This window comes from Arvicola amphibius, chromosome 11 (genome assembly GCF_903992535.2).
Source record: "Arvicola amphibius chromosome 11, mArvAmp1.2, whole genome shotgun sequence".
NCBI lineage: Eukaryota > Metazoa > Chordata > Mammalia > Rodentia > Cricetidae > Arvicola > Arvicola amphibius.
The window spans coordinates 69137606-69143605 of record NC_052057.2 but is presented as its reverse complement, the minus strand read 5'-3'; positions in this window follow the sequence as shown (position 1 = coordinate 69143605).

The window sequence follows — 6000 nt, the reverse complement described above, 5'->3', positions numbered from 1 at the left end:
TTCAGGTGTACTTCCCACTTTCTCTTCTGTAAGGTTCAGTGTGGCTGGCTTTATGTTGAGGTCTTTGATCCATATGGACTTGAGTTTTGTGCATGGTGATAGATATGGGGCTATTTTCATTCTTCTACATGTTGATATCCAATTATGCCAGCACCACTTGTTAAATGTGCTTTCTTTTTTCCATTTGATATTTTTTGCTTCTTTGTCAAAGATCAGGTGTTTGAAGATGTGTGGACTGGTGTCCGGGCTTTCTATTCAGTTCCATTGGTCCTCCTGTCTGTTCTTATGCCAATACCAAGCTAATTTCAGTACTGTAGTTCTGTAGTAAGGTTTGAAGTCAGGGATTGTGATACCTCCAGAAGTTATTTTATAGTACAGGATTGTTTAGGCTATCCTGTTTTTTTTACTTTTCCATATGAAGTTGAGCACCATTCTTTTGAGGTATGCGAAGTATTTTGCTGTGATTTTGATGGACATTGCATTGAATCTGTGGTGATAATCTTTGGGATCTTAAAATGACCTAGATAATATTCAACAAAGGGAGGAGATAAGGTCAACTAACCAATATACAGTGAGATTTAGAAAGGAATTTCAAACCCTAAGGTTGAGGACACTTCAACATTCAATGTAGACTGAGAGAAGGAATAGCCAACAAGATCTGAGACATGGTTGGCAAGGTATAAGAAATGCCAAGAAGAGATAACAATTGCATCAAATAAACAAAACATGTCTTCTAGAAAGATATGCTCAAAGAGACCAAGTGGCCTGAGGATCCTGGAACCTTTAGTTTACAGTAAAGACAGCTGACTGTGTTGGCCCATACCTATAATTTCAGCACTAGACAGGCTGAGGCAGGATCACAAGTTTAAGACCAGCATGGGAGGAATAGTGAGATTCAATTGCCTACATTTCTATAGAGTTTGCAATAGCATTTCTCAAACTGTTAACACAGCTATTGTATATATCTGTGATATTTAACCTTCATTATCACTTTGACTGGATTTAGAATCACCTAATGGCCACATTTCTTGATATGTCTGTGAGTGCAATCCTAAAAGTGCTAGCTGAGGAGGAAGCACATCCTGAATATGGGCTACACCATCCTATGGCTAGGGTCTCAGGCAAGTAAAAGACCATTATTTGAGTATCTTTGCTCCCTGACTGCAGACACAATGTGACTGACTGTTTAATGGCCCTGTACCAAAGCTAAAACTCTTCTCACCATCACACTTTTCCAGCCACAGTGGACTGTATCACCTCAGACTGTGAGTCAACATAAACCTTTCTGTCCTTAAGCCGCTTTTGTCGGCTATTGTGTCAGAGTGTCTTAACTAGGGTTTCTGTTATGTTAGACCATCATGACCAGAAGCAACGTAGAGAGAAAAGGATCTATTTCAGGCTGCAATGCTCAGATCACTCTGTCACTGATGGAAGTCGGCTCAGGAATTAAGGAGCTGAAGGCAAGAACCAAAGCAGAGGCCCTGGAGAACCATTTACTGGTGTGCTCTTCATAACTTGCTTGCTTTGCTTTCTTATATCATCCAGGACCATATGCCCAGAGTTAACATCACCTGCAGTGGACTGTACCCTCCCATATCAATCATTAATTAAGAAGATGCCCTATATACTTGCTTGCAGGCCAATGATATGGAGGCTTTTTCTCAACTGTAGCTCCCTCTTCTCATATTACTCTAGCTCATGTCAAGTTAACAGAAAGACCAACCAAGACACACAACAATAAGAAAAGTAAATGATTCAGCCATAGGAAAGGTGCAATGATCAGGTTACTCAATGTGTTCTATGGTATGTTCTATTCAAAATTTCATGGCCATGGGCTATGGATACAGCGTCAAGGTAGAGTATTTACCTAACTAACATATGCAAGGCCCTGGATTTGGTCCCAGTACTGGAAAAATGAAATAGAATAGAAGAAAGAAAATAAGGAAAGAAGGAGGGGGATTTAGTCTGCATTATTAACTACAGTATTCCCCTGCCAGCAGAAGGGACTAGTGCAGAGACCCAAAGCCAGACATTATGCAGAGTGAGAAACCTTGGAACACCCAGCCCTAAATGAGATGTTGTAACAGGGCCCCAGACAGTAACAGACCCCAAGACAACAGACTCCATGATGTAATTTCGTTCCAGCTGTGAAACTCAGCACGAAGACAGCATGACCTAATCCACCAAAATCCACAGTTCTAGGAAAGGCTCTAAACATATCAAGTTGATTTTCAGCTTCTGTAGTTCTGCTTCTGGCTAACTGTTCATGTTAACTGAAGTATGCCAACCTAGAACATGGTTTTTGTGCTTAAAAGCCCACCCTGAGATAGGCTTGTTCTGCAATGGGATCCTGAACACCCAGTGTAGTCGCAAGCCAGCTAATACGGACTTTCTATTGGCTTAATCCATGCCTGAACAGTCTTCTCTGGTGATTATCCCACAACAATGTCTCCATCAAATATCGGTGGCCTTGAGTACCAGCCTCAGTACCCCCTCAGGGCTCAGAATAGGATGTCTATGGAAGGCAAGAATCTGAGGATAAAAGAAAATTAACTCAAGTACATTCCCTCTGCATGTTCTTAATTTTTCGTGCAAGGAAGTGAAAAGGCATGGATAAGATGGAAAATAACGGGAAGAAGAAGGAGAAGGAGAAAGAAGAAGGAGAGTAAAGGAAAGAAGTAGAAGAAGTAGCAAGGAGAAGAAGGAGAAGAATAAGGGGTGATCTCCATGAGGTTTCTAGTTTTTACAGATGGTTGGAAAATTCCATAAACAAGGACAATGATAATATGCATATCAAAAGCATAAAAAGGGCAGGTATAACCTGACCAAGCAGTACTCTGGAACAGGTTTGACCTGACATTCCAAACCATTAGATAAAGTTACTAAACATCCCTGAATCCTGGACTCACCCATTCTCCTCATCTAATCTCTTTTGTGACAACCAGCTTTGGGGACTCCCAGATTTGTTTGTTAGCAAAGGTGGGGCATGAGGTCTTCCTGCTCAGTGATTGTCTTCTATAGAAATTTCTATGTGGTCTGTTAGCAGGTAATTTTGTGTGATTGACTCTATGTAAATTTGACTGTTAGAACGAAGAGTGAGTGCCATCACTCCAAGGTCTCATGGTATGTGGGAATGGAGCAAGGTCATTTTGTTGCCTGTGCAGAAGTTACACTGCTGAGGTGTTCTGGGAATGAATTCCATTTTGAAGGGGAAAATCATGGCTTCACAAGATTTTCACAGATATGACAGTGACTTTTCCAGACAAGTGTTCCCAAAGCTCTGCACAACGGGTGCCCCATAAGTCTTACACTTGTGGGTCTACCTTTATGAATCTGTCAGCTGTACATTTACAGTATAGTCTTGTGGACTCCAACAATCAAATCCATCCCCTCGGGGTTCTGGGAACCCCATAGAAGACCAGGCAGAAAAAGTGTAAAAGCCAACTGGGTGCCTTTAATCCCACATACAGGAAGCAGAGGCAAGCAAATCTCTGAGTTTGAGGCCAGCCTCATCTATAGAGTGAGTTCCAGGATAGCTAGCACTACACGGAGAAACCCTGTGTCCAAAAACCAAAACCAAACCGAACCAAAACAACAACAAAAAGAGTGGAAAAGCCAGAGGGGATGGAGGACACCAGGAAAGCAGGGACCTGGCGCAAGTAAGAAGGAAACACAGAACACACAACAAACCCACTTACGAGTTCATTAGAGGGGTCATGTACAGGCCTGGGGAGTCAGTGAGTGTGCAGAGAGAGAGGAAGATGGCACATCCAGCTTTTAAAAGCAGCCTAGTGCATGCGCAAAGGGGCTGATATAGCTACGTCATACGTAGATAAAGGGGCTCACGCATGCGCGCAAGGGCTTAGCTGAGCCATAAGTGGATGATGTAATCCACGTCACACATGGGTCACGCAGGGCCCTTTAACGTCCCCGGGGACCATTAGGCCTGAGAGCTTGCCTGCACCTGCATGACCCCTAGAACCCAGAAGTATCAGCCTTATGTGGCTGAAATCATTACAAATGTAATCAAAGGTCATATGAACTCAGAGACTGAAGTAGCATGCACAGGGCCTGCACTCGCCCGCACCAGGCCCTCTGGACACATCTATTATGGCTTCCAGTTTAGTGTTTTTATGGGATTCCCGAGTGTGCACGCTGATTCTAATGCCTTCTCTTGGGCTGTTTATGCTTTTATTTGTGTGTCTTGTCCAACTCCAATGGGAAAGTTTTCGTTTTATGTTAATTATATTTTATTATTATCCCTTAAAAGCCTGTTTGTTTTGTAATGAGACAGAAAGTGAGTATAACTGGATGGGAGAGTTCTTTTTTTTTTTTTTTTTTTTTTTTTTTTTTTTTTGGTTTTTCGAGACAGGGTTTCTCTGCAGCTTTAGAGCCTGTCCTGGAGCTAGCTCTTGTAGACCAGGCTGGCCTCGAACTCACAGAGATCCGCCTGCCTCTGCCTCCCGAGTGCTGGGATTAAAGGCGTGCGCCACCACCGCCCGGCGATGGGAGAGTTCTTAAGGAGAGTTTGGGAGGGGTAGAGGGAGGGGAAACCATAATCTGGATATATTATGTGAAGAGAGAATCTATTTTTAATAAGGGGAAAAGAAAGAAAGAAAAAAAAACTGAAGCTTAAAAAAAAAAAACCAGCCATGCTGTGCAATAGAATGGTAGCATTTATCCTGCTAGCTACCTGAAACTTTGTACCCAACAATCAGTATCTTCCTTTTCACCACCCCCAATCCTATAATTTGCTTTGGATTGGTTGAGTCAAATAAACTATGACTCTAAAATTAATTTCTTTTAGCTTTTTAGATGTGATTTCTAAAAACTTAGAGATTACATATGCAGCTGAGGTGCTGTGTTGTTAAGTAGAAACCATGCTATTGTGGTAGGCATAGATAGGTCTCTCTGTTACGGTTTAAGTAAAATACTGCAGGTCCCTGAGTGGTGGCAGTGGGCAGTGGGCACAAGACCACAGCAGGCCACGAAGGCAGCCGGTCCCGGGCAGGAAGCCCCTGAATGGCCTGCAGACCATGAGGGGCAGTGAGTCCCAGGCAGGGAGCTGTGTGGTGGGTGAGGGACTGAGACAGGCGGCACGCCATGCAGAGGAAGTAGGTATTTATTTAGTGGGTTATGGAGGGGAAAGGGAAAGGGGGAAAGGGGAGAAGGAAGAAGAGCAGACAGAGGCAGAAAGAGGGGTGGAGAAAAAGAGATAGAGAGGGGGGAAAGGGGAGAAGTGGGGATAAGGGAACAAGGCAGAAGCTGCCTCTTTGGGAGAGAGACTGAAAGGAAAGAACTCAGGCTGGAAGCAGAAGGAAGACTCCCACCTGTCTCTGTGGTGGAGAAAGTATCACTATGTGTCTTGTCCCGGGAATTTATCTGTCTTTTGTGTTTTATGTTTTAATGTGCTAATTGTTGCTTTGTTCTCTCTCTCTCTCTCTCTCTCTCTCTCTCTCTCTCTCTCTCTCTCTCTCTCTCTCTCTCTCTCTCGGTCACAATCTGGCCACAACACCTTACACTCTCAGTTTTCTATTCAAGGGGGAAAGTTCATCACAAGGGCAGGACACAAGGTTTTACCAGAGCTGGTTTAGTGCCAGGAAGGAAGAGTAGAAAGGGCACCTCTGGCTCCCATACCCAGAGCTGCCAGGGAGGGAGGAGTAGAAAGGAGTCCCTCACTCCCAAGACTTCGCTGTCACTCCCTTTTACTTACACATGCTATCACTTTTGCTTTGGGCAGATGTATTTTATTAAAAATATTGACTAATCAGTGAGCGGATAAAAGCATACACCAGAAGGTATTTTTTCCTAAATACAGCATTAAAATAAATGTTCATGGGGAACAAGTCCCCAACTCTTCCATTTGCTGCCATGCACGGCAAATATTTCAGACAATGGTGGGCCTGTTGAGGAAGATTGTCACTCTGGGAGTATAAGGGAGCTGAAAACTTCCTGTGACCTAGTGATGTCGCCGTGGCAATGACATGATGCAAGGAAGGC